Source organism: Nerophis lumbriciformis, linkage group LG32 (genome assembly GCF_033978685.3).
Source record: "Nerophis lumbriciformis linkage group LG32, RoL_Nlum_v2.1, whole genome shotgun sequence".
NCBI lineage: Eukaryota > Metazoa > Chordata > Actinopteri > Syngnathiformes > Syngnathidae > Nerophis > Nerophis lumbriciformis.
In genome coordinates this window covers 17,028,370-17,048,075 of record NC_084579.2, presented here as the reverse complement: position 1 = coordinate 17,048,075, position 19,706 = coordinate 17,028,370, and the positions used below count along the sequence as shown (strand labels likewise).

Below are 19,706 nucleotides of genomic sequence, written 5' to 3'. Positions count from 1 at the left end.
AATAGTTTATACATCAATGATGAAATCTTAACATTGCAACACATGCCAATACGGCCGGGTTAGCTTACTAAAGTGCAATTTTAAATTTCGCGCGGAATATCCTGCTGAAAACGTCTCGATATGATGACGTCAGCGCGTGACGTCACGGATTGTAGAGGACATTTTGGGACAGCATGGTGGCCAGCTATTAAGTCGTCTGTTTTCATCGCAAAATTCCACAGTATTCTGGTCATCTGTGTTGGTGAATCTTTTGCAATGTGTTCAATGAACAATGGAGACAGCAAAGAAGAAAGCTGTAGGTGGGAAGCGGTGTATTTCGGCCGACTGCAGCAACACAAACACAGCCGGTGTTTCATTGTTTACATTCCCGGAAGATGACAGTCAAGCTTGACCACTGGCCTGTGGAGAACTGGGAAAACAGAGACTCTTACCAGGAGGACTTTGAGTTGGATGCGCAGACGCGGTACCGTGAGTACGCATGCAGCTGCGGCTTCCAAACATTTGATCGCTTGCCCGTACGTGCGTGCCGCTATGTGCATGTCACGTACGTAACTTTGGGGACTTTGGGGACTTTGGGGAAATATATGTGCTGTATGAACTTTGGGGAGGTGAACGGTACTTTGGGCTGTGGGATTGAGTGTTTTGTGCAGGTGTTTGAGTTGTATTGGCGGGTTAAATAGACAAAAGGGGGAAGGTGTTTGTTATGCGGGATTCATTTGTGGCATATTAAATATAAGCCTGGTTGTGTTGTGGCTAATGGAGTATATACAGTATATGTCTTGTGTTTTTTTACTGTTTTAGTCATTCCCAGCTGAATATCAGGTCCCACCCGCCTCTCACAGCATCTTCCCTATCTGAATCGCTCCCACTGCCCTCTAGTCCTTCACTCTCACTTTCCTCATCCACAAATCTTTCATCCTCGCTCAAATTAATGGGGAAATCGTCCCTTTCCCGGTCCGAATCGCTCTCGCTGCTGGTGGCCATGATTGTAAACAATGTGCAGATGTGAGGAGCTCCACAACCTGTGACGTCACGCGCATATCGTCTGCTACTTCCGGTACAGGTAAGGCTTTTTTATCAGCGACCAAAAGTTGCGAACTTTATCGTCGATGTTCTCTACTAAATCCTTTCAGCAAAAATATGGCAATATCGCGAAATGATCAAGTATGACACATAGAATGGACTTGCTATCCCCGTTTAAATAAGAAAATCGCATTACAGTAGGCCTTTAAACCACAGGAAAGTGAATTAAAATCCTCATTGTTCCCCTCTAAAGTTGATAGTTAACATGATGTTAATATAAAGCTTGATTTGTAGCCATTGATAATTGTGCTTATTTTATATTTGTGTTGAAAGATTTTTATCATTTTAAATCCATTTTGTGAAATATTCCAATACCGTTTTGTGGGGGGGCGTGGCCTGCGGACTTGCAGCGAAGCGGGGTGTGTCAGGATCAGCTTCGAGATTAGTGACAGGTGCGTAGATGACACAGCTGTGAGTGTTTGTCTGATCACCTGTCGCTCTGTTAAAGGCAGCAGTCGGGAAGGAGAGGGTGTGGTTGATGGTGGAGAACGAGCGAGAGACTTTAACATGGCTGGAAAGCACAACTTATTGCAAAATAAATCATTGTTCACAAAGATGAACACGGCTGTCATGTTCGTCATTGGCGGTCCAGAGAACCCGGAGGAGCAAGACCTCCACACGTTTAATTTCATATTTTTGAAGAGGTAGGTGCATGAAGAGACACTTGTTAACAGTAAGTATATTACAAGCCATTGATGATTTTTAAAAATGTTATATTTCTGATAAAAAAATATAATGTATGTTACATTTTGTAAAATATCCTAGGATTTTTTTAATCAATGATATTTTTCGAAATGTATGTTACCAGCATATATTAATAGTAAGTAAAAAAAATAGCTATTTATAAATATTTCATTTTATTTTTGTGATTAAAAATTAAACAGTGATACCGTATTTTTCGGACCATAGGGCGCACTGCTGATGAGCAGGTCTTTTCAGGTCCATTTTTAGGCGCATTAAAGGGTCATATAAAGATTTTTTTTCCCACCCTTAAAACCGTTCCTTGTGGTCTACATAACATGTATTGGTGGTTCTTTGGTCAAAATATTGCATAAATTATGTTTTACAGACCATCTTACCTACTCAGTGGCCTGGGGGGTAGAGTGTCCGCCCTGAGATAGGTCGTGAGTTCAAACCCCGGCCGAGTCATACCAAAGACTATAAAAATGGGACCCATTACCTCCCTGCTTGACACTCAACATCAAGGGTTGGAATTGGGGGTTAAATCTCCAAAAATGATTCCCGGGTGCGGCACCGCTGCTGCCCACTGCTCCCCTCACCTCCCAGGGGGTGAACCAGGGGATGGGTCAAATGCAGAGGACAAATTTCACCACACCTAGTGTGTGTGACAATCATTGGTACTTTAACTTTAATCTTCAAGCAGCTTTTGTGGGCGGTCTTTTTTTTTTTTACATGCCTCCACTTCAACAGCGTCTTTTCTCCCCACCATCTTTGTTGTTTGTGTGCGCTTCCGTCGCAAGTCTACTGACAGATATAAGTTAGAACTGTACGCTTCTTTATATAACAAATGGCATCAGTGGAGGATGAATGCCCCACAACAAGAAGATGGAGAAGAAGAAGAAGCTTATTGACTACGACGCGTATGCAAACTTTCAGGACATATGCAGATCCCAAACACACAAAAATAGGTACTAATAGGTAAGAAAAGTAGTTTGCATAATATTGCGAAACAAATGGGTGCCATTTTGGGGTCCTTAAACACAATACCAGTATGTTGAAGCACAGTACGTCTGACTATGGTAGCTGTAATGCTCTGCATTCAATCAAGCGGTTCGGCTTCATGGCTTCCTAAAGTCGTACTAAAACATTTTGACAGATATTTGAGTGCAGTGTGTGATGTTCTATATTCTCAATGAAATATCAACTTTTTGGTCTTGCTTGCTTACTGGTACTCGCAAGTGATTGCAAGTTATTGAACAGGCCACACATATCTCTTATGTGTGACTGCCATCTACTGGTCACACTTATTACACCATGTACCAAATAAAATTGCTCCGAGGTCGTTAAGCTCAACCAGAATTGATTCGTATATAAGGCGCACTGATTGATGATTTTAAATGCGCCTCATAGTCTGAAAAATATGGTAATTTAAACTCCATCAGGAGGCTAGGGACGGCGTGGCGCAGTGGAAGAGTGGCCGTGCGCGACCCGAGGGTCCCTGGTTCAATCCCCACCTACTACCAACCTCGTCATGTCCGTTGTGTCCTGAGCAAGACACTTCACCCTTGCTCCTGATGGGTGCTGGTTAGCGCCTTGCATGGCAGCTCCCTCCATCAGTGTGTGAATGTGTGTGTGAATGGGTAAATGTGGAAGTAGTGTCAAAGCGCTTTGAGTACCTTGAAGGTAGAAAAGCGCTATACAAGTACAACCCATTTATCATTTATTTACAAACACAGCTGGTGAGGCTGATGCTTTTTTTTTTCAACCTTTAAACCTCGTGTGATTAAGTGAATAATCTGCTGTTTTTTGCTTTTTGTAGACAGCAGGTGACTTGGTGGTTAAATGCGGCGTCAGAATGCGCTACGAATTACTTTACACTTTCTCATGCACTCTAAGACATTACAACACATTTGGTAATTGTCCAGTTAGTGCTTGCATACACATAACTTTTAACAGGTTCCCTACAGCCACAGCTGTTGGCGTCAATGGCTTTGTTAGACCACGCACACAGCAGGAGTTAATTGGAGCAATTTCCAGTACTAGCTTATCACGTGGTCAACCATGGTTTTCGTTAGTATTCGACTCCATTCACCTTTTTTCAAAAATTTCTATTCTGACACATCTTCCATTCCAGACTTTTAAAAGCGGTCTGGCCGGGTTTGGTGCGCCATTAATCAGGTGTCCTAATCACTTGGCCCGGCCACAGTTGTATAAAATCAAGCACTTAGGCATGGAGACTGTTTCTACAAACATTTGTGAAAGAATGGGCCGCTGTCCGAAGCGCAGTGATAGGATGCCACCTGTGCTACAAATCCAGTCGTGGAAATTCCATCGCTCCTAAATATTCCAAAGTTAACTGTTGGCTTTATTATAAGAAAATGGAAGAGTTTGGGAACAACAGCAACTCAGCCACGAAGTGGTAGGTCACGTAAACTGACAGAGAGGAGTCAGCGGATGCTGAAGCGCATAGTGCAAAGAGGTCCCGACTTTCTGGACAGTCAGTTGCTACAGAGCTCAAAACTTCATGTGACCTTCCAAATTAGCCCACGTACAGTACGCAGAGAGCTTCATGGAATTGGTTTCCATGGCCGATCAGCTGCATCTAAGCCATACATCACCAAGTCCAATGCAAAGCGTGGGATGCAGTGGTGTAAAGCACGTCGCCACTGGACTCTAGAGCAGTGGAGATGCCTTCTCTGGAGTGATGAGTCACGCTTTTCCATCTGGCAATCTGATGGACGAGTCTGGGTTTGGAGGTTGCTAAGAGAACGCTACATTTTGGACTGCATTGTGCAGAGTGTGAAATTTGGTGGAAGAGGAATTATGGTGTGGGGTTGTTTTTCAGGAGTTGGGCTTGGCCCCTTAGTTCCAGTGATAGGAACTTTGAATGCTTTGAATATTCCAAAGTCAACTTTATTATAGGAAAAGGGAAGTGTTTGGGAACAACAGCAAGTCAGCCACCAAGTGGTAGGCCACGTAAACTGACAGAGAGGGGTCGGCAGGTGCTGAAGCGCATAGTGCAAAGACTTTCTGCACAGTCAATTGCTACAGAGCTCCAAACTTCATGTGACCTTCCAATTAGCCCACGTACAGTACGCAGAGAGCTTAATGGAATAGGTTTCCATGGCTGATCAGCTGCATCTAAGCCATACATCACCAAGTCCAATGCAAAGCGTGGGATGCAGTGGTGGAAAGCACGTCGCCACTGGACTCTAGAGCAGTGGAGACGCCTTCTCTGGAGTGATGAATCACGCTTTTCCATCTGGCAATCTGATGGACGAGTCTGGGTTTGGAGGTTGCCAGGAGAACGCTACATTTCGGACTGCATTGTGAAATTTGGTGGAGGAGGAATTATGGTGTGGGGTTGTTTTTCAGGAGTTGGGCTTGGCCCCTTAGTTCCAGTGAAAGGAACTTTGAATGCTCCAGGATACCAAAACATTTTGGACAATTCCATGCTCCCAACCTTGTGGGAACAGTTTGCAACGAGCCCCTTCCTCTTCCAACATGACTGTGCACAAAGCAAGGTCCATAAAGAAATGGATGACAGAGTCTGGTGTGGATGAACTTGACTGGCCTGCACAGAGTCCTGACCCAAACCCGATAGAACACCTTTGGGATGAATTAGAACGGAGACTGAGAGCCAGGCCTTCTCGACCAACATCAGTGTGTGACCTCACCGATGAGCTTTTGGAAGAATGGTCGAAAATTCCTATAAACACACTCCGCAACCTTGTGGACAGCCTTCCCAGAAGAGTTGAAGCTGTAATAGCTGCAAAAGGTGGACCGACATCATATTGAAACCTATGGGTTAGGAATGGGATGGCACTTCAAGTTCATATGTGAGTCAAGGAAGGTGGCCAAATACTTTTGGCAACATAGTGTATTGTCTTTTGGAAATCCTATCGGCACTTTACTGTATGTTCAAAGTCCTGCGAGTGCAGAAAAACACTGCTGCTTTTGGATGCCGACCCCTGGCACGGACGCCGGGAAGTGTTTCAAAAAAGATGAATGGCGTTGGGAGTAGAAAACAATGGCGAACGGAAGACCGGAAACCTAAGAGTGTCTTCTGCAGGGGAAGCAAAGACCAGAACACCTGCCAGAACCTCTGACTTTACACCCTCATATTTTACAAGCGCTTGATGAGTGGGCCTGCGGTGCCATAAATCAAAGATGGCACTCATCCTCCTTAAGCACCGCAGCTTCCCCTCCATCTCCTGCCAACCTTCCCGCCGCGATTCGTGGCTTTTGAAACGACCGGAGTCTTTTTTTTCCCTTCTTTTTTCTGCGTTTAATTACCTCACAAGTTCATATTAGAGCCTGCTTTTGACCGTCACTCTCACTATTTTATCCTGTTAAGTCACCAAGTCTGTCTCAGTAGAACAGAAGAATGTATGACATCTATAAACCACCCTTCTGAAAAAGTATTACTGTGCAGATAAAGGTCAACGAGAAGGCTAAGCTGTCCAAGATGGCCTCCGGATATCACATCCAACGCGCCTTTTTTTATACTATTTTTGTAACCTAACCCTAATATAGCTGACTGACATTTCATTGCATTTCTCTGCTGAACCACCATTTGGACAAAACTGTTTGGAATAGCATCTACAATTATGATAAAACTGCTGCAAATCTCTTGTGAAGTCGAAAGGTCTCATGTCCATACTTGCCAACCTTGAGACCTCCGAATTCGGGAGATTGGGGGGCGGGGGGGTTGAGATGGGCGGGGCCTGGGTTAAGGGGGGAGGAGTATATTTATAGTTAGAATTCACTGAAATTCAAGTATTTCTTATATATATATATATATATATATATATATATATATATATATATATATATATATATAATCAGTGACGTGAGGTTGATGGCTGGTGAGGCACTGACTTCATCACAGTCAGATTTACAAACATATGAACCCTAAAGAGTATCTTATTCACCATTTGATTGGCAGCAGTTAACGGGTTATGTTTAAAAGCTCATACCAGCATTCTTCCCTGCTTGGCACTCAGCATCAAGGGTTGGAATTGGGGGTTAAATCACCAAAAATGATTCCCGGGCGCGGCGCCGCTGCTGCCCACTGCTCCCCTCACCTCCCAGGGGGTGAACAAGGGGATGGGTCAAATGCAGAGGACAAATTTCACCACACTTAGTGTGACAATCATTGGTACTTTAACTTAACTTTAACTTTACACATACAAACTGTAGCACACAAAAAAGCACAATTATTAAAAAAAACGTTATTATGGTGTTACCTTTACTTATAAGCAGAGGTGGGTAGTAACGCGCTACATTTACTCCGTTACATCTACTTGAGTAACTTTTGGGATAAATTGTACTTCTAAGAGTAGTTTTAATGCAACATACTTTTACTTTTACTTAAGTATATTAATAGAGAAGGAACGCTACTTTTACTCCGCTACTTTTACTCCGCTACTTTTACTCCGCTACTTTTACTCCGTTACTTTTACTCCGCTACTTTTATCTACATTCAGCTCGCTACTCGCTACTAATTTTTATCGATCTGTTAATGCACGCTTTGTTTGTTTTGGTCTGTCAGACAGACCTTCAAAGTGCCTGCCTTACTGGTGACGTTTCACTTCGTTCCACCAATCAGATGCAGTCACTGGTGACGTTGGACCAATCAAACAGAGCCAGGTGGTCACATGACCTGACTTAAACAAGTTGAAAAACTTATTGGGGTGTTACCATTTAGTGGTCAATTGTACGGAATGTGTACTGTACTGTGCAATCTAATAATAAAAGTTCCAATCAATCAATCAATCAATCAAAAGTGTGAAGGAAAAAAGATACTTTTTTATTTCATCCGTACATCCCGTCAAAAGCCTAAAGACTGACCGCACATGAGGACGTTCCTGTCTTCACAATAAAAGTGCCGCTCCATCGCGCCTGCGCTTTCAAAACAAGAGTCTCCGAAAGCCAGCGCAAACAAGCTAGCGAGCTACGGAGTTTGACGCCAATATATTTCTTATAAAGTGTATAAAAACGAATATGGAAGCTGGACAAATATGCCAAAAACCAACCACTTTCATGTGGTATTAGACAGAAAGGAGGAACTTTTCTTCTCCTCCATTTGAAAACGTGGACGTTATCATCACAACTGTCCGATTACAATCAATGCAAGTCATCAGAATCTGGTAATACACCAACTTATATTCTTGTCTTCATGAAAGAAAGGAATCTATATGTTAAACATGCATGTATATTCATTAAAACACCTTTAACATGTAAACAAAAACAGCAAAATAAATACATATCAATTATATACTGTATATATCAATGTATATGTATGTATATATATATATATATATATATATATATACACAATATATATATATATATATATATATATATGTATATATATATATATATATATATATATATATATATATATATATATATATGAGTGTGTATGTTACTCATCAGTTACTCAGTACTTGAGTAGTTTTTTCACAACATACTTTTTACTTTTACTCAAGTAAATATTTGGGTGACTACTCCTTACTTTTACTTGAGTAATAAATCTCTAAAGTAACAGTACTCTTACTTGAGTACAATTTCTGGCTACTCTACCCACCTCTGCTTATAAGTGTGGGAACAGTGGTGTTCGTGTTGGAGGAGTTGTGAATGAATGAAATATGAAATCCGTGCTGCAGTCTGCAGGTGTACCTAATGTTGTGTCCCTGCGGTCATTCACGGCTCCTCCGGCGCGAGCATTGTTGTTTTTGCACTTTTTGGCTTCTTGTTAAGTGACTTTTTTTGGGTGGATTCGGTCTTGCACGTGGAGGGTTTGGGTGTGGGCTTTGGTTGGTGTGGCGCTCCCGTCGGGGGGTGCAGTCTGCGGCGGAGGTGCAATAACCGGCACCAGGAGGCGGGATTACGCGAGCCTCACACAGTGTGTCTTTTGCAGCCGTTTTATGATCGCTCAGCACAAGAAATACGTTACACACATACAGTTGTTGACAAAATACACTGTACATTATATACCTCAGCTAACTAAACTATGGAAATGTATACTATAATTCATATAGCAATACGGTCTCACTGCACAGCAGGCCAGCAGTTAGCCGAGTCCGCAATCCATGGTGAGGCACAATTGAGTGACGTGCCTCAACTGGCTGCTGTTCACCGCACCGTCTCTTCTCAGTATTTGAACGGCAAATGTGAAAATTCAGCGATTTTAAATAAAAATAATCTAAAACTGGTGAAGTTAAATGGAAAATAACTTTATAGTATAATCCCTGGATACATATAACAATTTAATAAATTTTTTTTCTTTTTACATTTTTTTTCTTTCCATGACATATATGTATATATATATATATATATATATATATATATATATATGTATATGTATATATATGTATATATGTATATGTAGAATTCACTGAAATTCAAGTATTTCTTTTATATATGTATGTATATATATATATATATATATATATATATATATATGAAATAGTTGAATTTCAGTGAATTCTAGCTACAATACAGAGGTGCGACAGGCCTAAGGCCCAGCGGCAAGACCACCTTGCTGTAATTTAAAAAAAAAAATATATATATATATACATATATATAAACATAATAAAACAAAAAAAACAGAATATATATATATATATATATATATATATATATATATATATATATATATATATATATATATATATATATTACAGGTCAAAAGTTTGGACATACCTTCTCATTTCAATGCGTTTTCTTTATTTTCATGACTATTTACCTTGTAGATTGTCACTGAAGGCATCAAAACTATGACACCTGTGAAGTGAAGACCATTTCAGGTGACTACTTCTTGAAGCTCATCGAGAGAATGCCAAGAGTGTGCAAAGCAGTAATCAGGGCAAAGGGTGGCTATTTTGAAGAAACTAGAATATAAAACATAATTTCAGTTATTTCACCTTTTTTTGTTAAGTAAATGTGTTCATTCATAGTTTTGATGCCTTCGGTGACAAATTACAATGTAAATAGTCATGAAAATTAAGAAAAAACATTGCATGAGAAGGTGTGTCCAAACTTTTGGCCTGTACTATATATATATATATATATATATATATATATATATATATATATATATATATATATATATATATATATATATATATATATATATTTATAAAACCAAATATGTCTCATTGTCTGATAGTTTCAAAGATGGCGTTCCGAAGAGCCAATGTGCTAACTGCCGCGATAATAAACACAAACCTTCCAACGGCAGCAATGCATCTTTGTAATTCTTCACTAAAAAGCACATTCTAAATGATGGCTGCCTTTTAGCAAAATCAAATTTAGCTTTAATTGGATGACGGCTCCCTCGCGGGCTTTCCGGGGACATCGGGAGCGAGTGCAACTCACACACAATCAGAATAATAGCTAGAACAAATTAGAGTGGGCTAATGTGATGAGAAAACACTACAAGAACTAATGTTTATACGTTTAAAACGGGAAGTTCAGGCTTTTTAGGGGAGACGGAGAGGATTCAGGCGAAATGCGACGTGATCTTATGACGCTGAAACAATTTAGCTGTCATTACTTGCCTGCAAATTCCTGCTTTTTGCTAGATTAGAACATTTAATTGACCATCTATTGATTCTTGTTACACTTTTATCTCACTACAGTAAACCTCTGAAGGCAAACAGCCCCGAGGTTGTGCAAATTAGGATTTGACCGATTATTTCTGAAAATATGTACGTCTGAATTTGCACAAATTTTGGGACGTGTCAATTTTGACCTCAATTTTGAACAAAAAAGCTTCCTAATTTGGTCTGTTTATCTGCATTTTTCTCATACAAGGAGCATCATCAATGAGGAAGAATATACATCAAGTTTTGTAAAATATGTTTATTCTTTCACATTCACTCATAAGGTAAATATCCACTTACCCGTTTAAAAACCCACCGTGGGAATACATTTGTCTATTTACATAACGTTACACTTGTCTATCCATTCACATACACACACACATACAGGTAAATAATCTTCTGTCCATTCATTCCTATTTAAGGTAAATATCCGTCAATCAATTTCAGGACACACAATCTGAATAAATCTGTCTAGTCACATCCAAATGTATAAAATAAATATCTGTCTATCAGTCTAAAGAAACATAGTCTAATTAACGTTACATTTGTCTATCCATTCACACACAGACACATGGTCCTGTGCTCTCTCGAAATTGTTGTGTTTTTCTTTGTTTCTTGCATTGAACAAAGAGACCACTGTCTACCAAGTCAAATTCCTTGTGTGTTAAAGAGGAACATTATCACAATTTCAGAAGTGTTAAAACCATTAAAAATCAGTTCCCAGTGGCTTATTTTATTTTTCGAAGTCTTTTTCAAAATTTTACCCATCACGCAATATCCCTAAAAAAAAGCTTCAGAGTGCCTGATTTTAACCATCGTTATATACACCCGTTCATTTTCCTGTGACGTCACACAGTGATGCCAATACAAACAAACATGGCGCATAGAACAGCAAGGTATAGCGACATTAGCTCGGATTCAGACTCGGATTTCAGCGGCTTAAGCGATTCAACAGATTATGCATGTATTGAAACGGGTGGTTGTAGTGTGGAGGCAGGTAGCGAAAACGAAATTGAAGAAGAAACTGAAGCTATTGAGTCATATCGGTTTGAACCGTATGCATGCGAAACCGACGAAAACGACACGACAGCCAGCGACACGGGAGAAAGCGAGGACGAATTCGGCGATCGCCTTCTAACCAACAATTGGTATGTGTTTGTTTGGCATTAAAGGAAACTAACAACTATGAACTAGGTTTACAGCATATGAAATACTTTTGGCAACAACATGCACTTTGAGAGTGCAATCAGCCCAGTTTTCATCAATTAATATATTCTGTAGACATACCCTCATCCGCTCTCTTTTCCTGAAAGCTGATCTGTCCAGTCCAGTTGGAAATGCATCTGCTTTGAGTGTCGCAGGATATCCACACATTCTTGCCATCTCTGTCGTAGCATAGCTTTCGTCGGTAAAGTGTGCGGAACAAACGTCCAATTTCTTGCCACTTTCGCATCTTTGGGCCACTGGTGCAACTTGAATCCGTCCCTGTTCGTGTTGTTACACCCTCCGACAACACACCAACGAGGCATGATGTCTCCAAGGTACGGAAAACAGTCGAAAAAACGGAAAATGACAGAGCTGATTTGACTCGGTGTTTGTAATGTGTTTGAGAAAATGACGGATTGCTTCCGAGAGCGAATAATAGAAAGGCATTTAATTCGCCAAAATTCACCCATTTAGAGTTCGGAAATCAGTTAAAAAAATATATGGTCTTTTTTCTGCAACATCAAGGTATATATTGACGCTTACATAGGTCTGGTGATAATGTTCCCCTTTAAACATGCTTGGCCGATAAATTTGATTCTGATACAACGCATAATCGTCTGTCCATTCACATACACACGTCAGGTAAATATCCGTCTAACACTTTAAAGAAATAAATATATTTTTCTTTTCACATACACACTCCACATTTATTTTAGTCGATGCATTTACATGAATTAAAACATATTGGGAATAAGTCAGTTTGTCCATTCACATACGCACGTAGTAAAGTAAGCATTCACTTAACCATTTTAAGACCATAGGTTGATTGGCAACACTAAATTGGCCCGAGTGTGTGAATGTGAGTGTGAATGTTGTCTGTCTATCTGTGTTGGCCCTGTGATGAGCTGGCGACTTGTCCAGGGTGTACCCCGCCTTCCGCCCGAAGCAGCTGAGATAGGCTCCAGCACCCTCCGCGACCGCAAACGGGACAAGCGGTAGAAAATGGATGGATGGATGGGCATTTTAAGACCCACAATCTGGAAAAAATCTGTCTATTCGCATGCACACGCCGTCACACACGCACGCACACACACACAGACACGCTCACACATTCAGGTAGATAATCGTCCGTCCATTCACATTAGGGATGTCCCGATCCAGGTTTTTGCACTTCCGATCCGATACCGATATTGTTTTTGCACTTCCGATTTGATACCGATACTGACCGATACTGGCCTATCCGAGCATGTATTAAAGTTTAAAGTTATTTAGCCTACTTAGTTGTCAGAATCATGTTGAAAAGGGTTTTAGTACTCTTGATAACAACTAGCCAGCTGAATTAGGGGAGTTTGAATAATACACAATGGTTGGTAACAAGAAACTGACCTGTTTATTCAAGGATAAACACGAAATAGACAAAATTATACATGACAAACAGAAACGGCGCTGAACTAGGGCTGGGCGATATGGCCTTTTTTTAATATTGCCATATTGCGATACACCATATATACAAGTATAACCCATTTATCATTAAATTATATGTGGATACTTTGCCTTGATTTGCAAATCATTGTATTCCGTTTATATTTACATCCAACCCAATTTCCCAACTCATATGGAAACAGGGTTTGTATATATTAGTCTCCTTTTCAGGTGAGAGGACGCTAAAAGCATTTAAGGCACGCCCCCAATATTGTTTGTCTGGCTGGAAATTCTGGATAGTACAACTTGCCGTAGTTTTGAAGCAATGCATGATGGGAATCCGGATGTTGTGTGTCAGTGTATGAACGTCCCGGCTGGAACAAACACACGCTGAGAAATAGTTCCGTGCCTGCCTACTTTATGGGTTATAGATAAACCTATGGATAATGGAGACATATATAATAGTCTCCTTTTCAGGTGAGAGACGACGCTAAAGGCAGTGCCTTTAAGGCACGCCCCCAATATAGTTGTCCGGCTGGAAATCGGGAGATTTTCGAAAGAATGTTTGTCCCGGGAGATTTTCGGGAGACGCACTGAAATTCGGGAGTCTCCCGGAAAATTCGGGAGGGTTGGCAAGTATGAACTTGGTGCATTTGCAAACAGCTAAAATTATGTATAAAGCAAACTATAACCTGCTACTCAAGAATGTGCAGCTCAACAGAAGAGGAGAAATATAACCTTAGAGAAAAATCTAATTTAAAACATTTGTATGCACGTACAACACTTAAGACCTTTAGTATATCAGCATGTGGAATTCAATTATGGAACGGATTAAGCACAGAAATCAAACAAAGCTTTAACATGATTAAGTTTAAGAGACTGTTTACACTACATGTGTTCACAAAGTACAAAGAAAAATAATTGTGATGAATATCTTGAACCTTTGAACAAAAGAAAAAGAGAACAAATGATTTAACTATTTATTTAAAATAACTTTAAATATTGTCTATATGTTTATATGTCATATATTTATGTATGTATTTATTATTTGTTTACTTATGGTATATTTATTTAGGATCTTGTCACAGTATCTAAATGCCATCAATAAATTGCACCTGCCTTCGTTACCCAAAACATGCACCTGCCCATACCATAACCCCACCCCCACTCGATTCACAAGGTCAACATCAGCAAACTGCTCTCCCACGCAACGCCACACACGCTGTCTGCCATCTGCCCTGAACTGTGAAAACCGGGAATCATCCGTGAAGAGAACATCGCTCCAACGTGCAAGGCGCCTTCGAATGTCAACATTTGCCCACTCATGTCGGTTACGACAACAAACTGCAGTCAGGTCGAGACCCCAATAAGGATGACGAGTATGCAAATGAAATTCCCTGAGACGGTTTCTCACAGTTTGTGCAGAAATTCTTTGGTCATGCAAACCAATTATTGCAGCAGCTGTTGAGTGGCTGGTCTCAGATGATCATGGAAGTGCACCTACTGGTTGTGGAGGTCCTGGGCTGGTGTGGTTACTAGTGGTATGGGGTCGTGAGGCCGGTTGGATGTACTGCCAAATTTTCTGAAACGCCTTTGGAGACAGCTGATGGTAGAGCAATGAACATTCAATTCACGGGCAACAGCTCTGGTGGACATTCCTGCAGTCAGCATGCCACTGCACGCTCCCTCAAAACTTGCGACATCTGTGTGATAAAACTGCACATTTCAGAGTGGCCTTTTATTGTGGGCAGGCTCAGGCACACCTGTGCAATAATCATGCTGTTCAATCAGCATCTTGATATGCCACACCTGTGAGGTGGGATGGATTATCTTTGCAAAAAAGAAATGCTCACTAACACAGATTTGTAAACAATATTTGAGAGGAACAGGTGTTTTGTGCATGTAGGATTGGTTTTAGATATTTGAGTTCAAAAACAAGTGTTGCTTTTATATATTTTTTCAGTGTAAACCTATGTGTCTATTCACATACATGTAAAGAAAAATATCCATCAATTTAAAGAAACAATCTGAATAAATACATGTTTTTAATTCACATACATATTGAAAATACATAAATAATATGAATGAATCAGTGTGATTATTCACATACAGTACACATGTAAAGTAAGTATCCACCCATCCATCCATTTAAAGAAACATAATCTGAACAAATCAACTTTTCTATTCACATACGGTACACACATATCATTAGACACATACACAGACATTGAAATACACACGGTAAATAAATCAGTTTTTCTATTTACATGAGCTCGTAAACGGTCTATTCATCCCGATACTCACAAAAAGTACTGTAAATGTCTGTCCATCTAATTAAAAATAAACCTAATAATAATAACACTGTTCGCTCATTCGCATATTTTCCTGAGGGAACTCTCTTGAAGTAATCAATAAAGTACTATCTATCTCAGTGTTTTTCAACCCCGCGTAAGATATTGTTTGGTGTGCCGTGGGACATTGTCAGTTCACCTAATTGGGTTAAATATATTTTTTGCAAACCAGTGATTATAATCCGCAAATAATGTGCCGTTGTTGAGTGTCGATGCTGCCTAGAGCTCGGCAGAATAACCGTGTAATACTCTTCCGTATCAGTAGGTGGCAGCAGGTAGCTAATTGCTTTGTAGATTTCGGGAACGACGACGATGGTTTGCAGGTAAAAAGGTATCTAATGCTTAAAGGGGAACATTATCACAATTTCAGAAGGGTTAAAACCATTAAAAATCAGTTCCCAGTGGCTTATTTTATTTTTCGAAGTTTTTTTCTAAATTTTACCCATCACGCAATACCCCTAAAAAAAGCTTCAAAGTGCCTGATTTTAACCATCGTTATATACACCCGTCCATTTTCCTGTGACGTCGCACAGTGATGCCAACACAAACAAACATGGCGCATAGAACAGCAAGGTATAGCGACATTAGCTCGGATTAAGACTCAGATTTCAGCGGTTTAAGCGATTCAACAGATTACGCATGTATTGAAACGGATGGTTGTAGTGTGGAGGCAGGTAGCGAAAACAAAATTGAAGAAGAAACTGAAGCTATTGAGCCATATCGGTTTGAACCGTATGCAAGCGAAACCGACGAAAACGTCACGACAGCCAGCGTCACGGGAGAAAGCGAGGACGAATTCGGCGATCACCTTCTAACCAACGATTGGTATGTGTTTGTTTGGCATTAAAGGAAACTAACAACTATGAGCTAGGTTGGCAGCATATGAAATACATTTGGCAACAACATGCACTTTGAGAGTGTAGACAGCCCAATTTTCATCAATTAATATATTCTGTAGACATACCCTCATCCGCTCTCTTTTCCTGAAAGCTGATCTGTCCAGTTCTGGAGTTGATGTCAGCAGGCCAGAGAAGCTAGGGTCAATATTCTTCTCTTGATCATCTTCGGTGGCATAAGGGACGGTGTGAGCCAAGACATCCAGGGGGTTTAGCTCGCTCGTCTGCGGGAACAAACTGCCGCCATTGCTTGCCGTGCTACCGAGGTCCTTTGTCCCTGAATTGCTCACACACTCCGGCAGATTCAATGGGGGTCTGGCGGCAGATTTCTTTGACTTTATCGTTGGAAATGCATCTGCTTTGAGTGTCGCAGGATATCCACACATTCTTGCCATCTCTGTCGTAGCATAGCTTTCGTCGGTAAAGTGTGCGGAACAAACGTCCAATTTCTTGCCACTTTCGCATCTTTGGGCCACTGGTGCAACTTGAATCCGTCCTGTTCGTGTTGTTACACCCTCCGACAACACACCGACGAGGCATGATGTCTCCAAGGTACGGAAAACAGTCGAAAAAACGGAAAATAACAGAGCTGATTTGACTCGGTGTTTGAGAAAATGACGGATTGCTTCCTGATGTGACGTCACGTTGTGACGTCATCGCTCTAAGAGCGAATATTAGAAAGGCGTTTAATTCGCCAAAATTCACCCATTTAGAGTTCGGAAATCGGTTAAAAAAATATATGGTCTTTTTTCTGCAACATCAAGGCATATATTGACGCTTACGTAGGTCTGGTGATAATGTGCCGCTAAGAAAAGGCATTGAAGCTTAGGGATAGCTATGAACTGGCTGCAAAGTAAACAAAAACAGAATGCTGGACGACAGCAAAGACTTACAGCGTGTGGAGCAGACGGCGTCCACAAAGTACATCCGTACATGACATGACAATCAACACCAAAATAGAACTAAAACACTACACACAGGAAAACAGCAACAAAGTCCAAATAAGGCACGGCGTGATGTGACAGGTCGTGACAGTACACCTACTTTGAGCTATATTGATGCATGCTTGGTTATGGTTTGAATTCATATCCGACAGATGCAAGAACACATTTTTACTGTCAATATCGGCTGATGAGTTTCATTTTTTAATCTTTTCTGCTGGTGGCGAAAAAATTAAAAAAAATTGCCTCGGTTCAGAAAAGGTTGAAAAACACTGATTTATCTATCTACATCCTCTTGAATAACCATCGTCCCCTGCAGTGGAGGCTGGTTCACAGGAGAATATACACATTATGTAAATAAACCTTGTTATATTTACATAATGCAGCACGAACGTACTTTACAAATGATGGACTACTTTGTTGCAGGATGACGTGGCTCCTTCCTCCTCCCTCGTTTGGCTTCCTAAAGTGATTGACGGACCGTAAGGAGAAGGAAGGGCATCTGACTGGGCGCTGTTGCAGTCCATCGACTGTTGTCTTTGGCGGCAAAGGTCAGAGGATACAACGAGATGGGACACCTGCTGAAGGTAATCATTAACGAGCCCGTCATCCGGCCTGTCAGCGAAACCCCCCCGTCTTTACCAGATGTCTGTTTTACACCAATGGGAGGGGCCACATAACATTAAAGGACTAAAGCCCAAATACCCTAACTGGGGTACTGTTTTTTTCTAGTTGTCAGTCAGACGTGTGACCTTTCGAGGATGACGCCGCGCTGAAGAACGTCCGATTTAAAGGTTTGTTTTCGTGCCGTTGCCGTGACAGCCATCTGTCAGCTGTTAGCAGGTTGACGCCAATCAAGGGCAGGGTTTCCAATACCAGCGTGTGTTGCGTTGCCAAGAGTACGCTGCAAATGACTGACAAAATATGGCCTCGTGTTTGGCAATAAAGATGAGTGTGTCATGTGCATAAACATGCCGACGTGTCTATCCATTCACAATGTTAACATCTGTTTGTCCCTTCACGTACACACACACTGTACAGTTAAATATTCCTCTATCAATTTAAATACACACATCTGAACAGATTACTACTACAGTGGCCTAGTGGTTAGAGTGTCCGCCCTGAGTTCAAACCCCAGCCCAGTCATACCAAAGACTATAAAAATGGGACCCGTTACCTCCCTGGTTGGCACTCCGCATCAAAGGTTGGAATTGGGGGTTGAATCACCAAAAATGTTTCCTGGGCGCGGCCCTAGCTGCTGCTCACTGCTCCCCTCACCTCCCAGGGGGTGATCAAGAATGATGGGTCAAATGCAGAGAATACTTTCGCCACACCTCGTGTGTGTGTGTGACAATCATTGGTAGATTAACTTTTAACTTTAACTTTAGATTGGTTTGTCCATCCACTCACATACACATCCCTGAAATATCCGTCAAGCCATTTAAATGAACGCCTAATGAATACAAGTGTTTGTTCATTCATATAATGTTAATATCTGTCTGTGCATTAACATACGCACATATGGCAAATATTGGTCTATGGATTTAAATACAAACAATTTAAATACACTTGTTTGTCCATTTACAGACCCACGCAAATTTAACATCTGGGTGTGCACTTGCATACGTTAATCCATGACATATCCGTCTAACCATTTAACTACACATGCAATAAATACAAGTGTTTGTCCGTTTATATACTGTACACATAATGTTAACATCTGTCTGTCCATTCACAGAACCACATAAAGTAAATTTCTGTCTTACCATTTAAATGAATGCCCAATGAATACAAGTGTTTTTCCATTCACGTACCGTACACACATAATGTTAATATCTTTCTGTGCATTGACATTCACACATATGGTAAATATTCCTCTATCAATTAAAAAAAAAAAACAATCCCAAATAAATTGGTTTGTCCATTCACAGACACACATCTGTATGAGCACTTAGCCGTGAAATATCTGTCGAAGCCTTTAAACACACACACATTAAATACAAAAGTGTTTGTCCATTCACATTCTGTACAAACATAATGCCAACATCTGGGTGTCCGTTCACATCCATGTCATGTCTGTGTAATCATGTTTTGTTTAGTTATTGGACTCTTTAGTTTCTGGCTTTTCACTCCCTTGTCTTGTTTCCATGATTACCCATTAGTTTCACCTGTTCCACGTTTGGACTCATTGTGCACTCTTGTTTGTCACCATAGCAACCCATTAGTTTTCACCTGTCACATCATGCACCGGTTTCACGTTTTGAGTCACGCACCTGTTTTCGTTAATCATGTCTGTAGTATTTAAGTTAATTGTTTTCAGTTTGTCTTGCTGGTGACATCCCCACATTCATGCTCTGCACATTTCTGACTCTTTTTTCATGTCCATCGTTCATGCTGCTCCTTTTTGTCCATGCCAAGTAAGTTTTGTTTATTATTGCCACAGTTAGTGTTTTTTGTTGTTCATAGTTTTTGCCTTTGTGCAAGTATTTGTTTTCATAGCCAAGTTGTTTCTCC

At 40.7% G+C, this 19,706-nt stretch overlaps 1 long non-coding RNA gene across 1 annotated transcript in view; it reads left to right on the top strand.

The window, feature by feature from the left end:
• The window catches only part of LOC140677466 (uncharacterized), a 47,394-nt gene extending 29,280 nt beyond the window's left edge, over positions 1-18,114 (top strand). The window contains exons 2-3 of the long non-coding RNA XR_012049262.1: positions 17,619-17,779; positions 17,925-18,114. This is a non-coding gene — a long non-coding RNA (uncharacterized lncRNA). The remainder of the gene's footprint in view (positions 1-17,618; positions 17,780-17,924) is intronic.
• Positions 18,115-19,706: the final 1,592 nt, after the last annotated feature.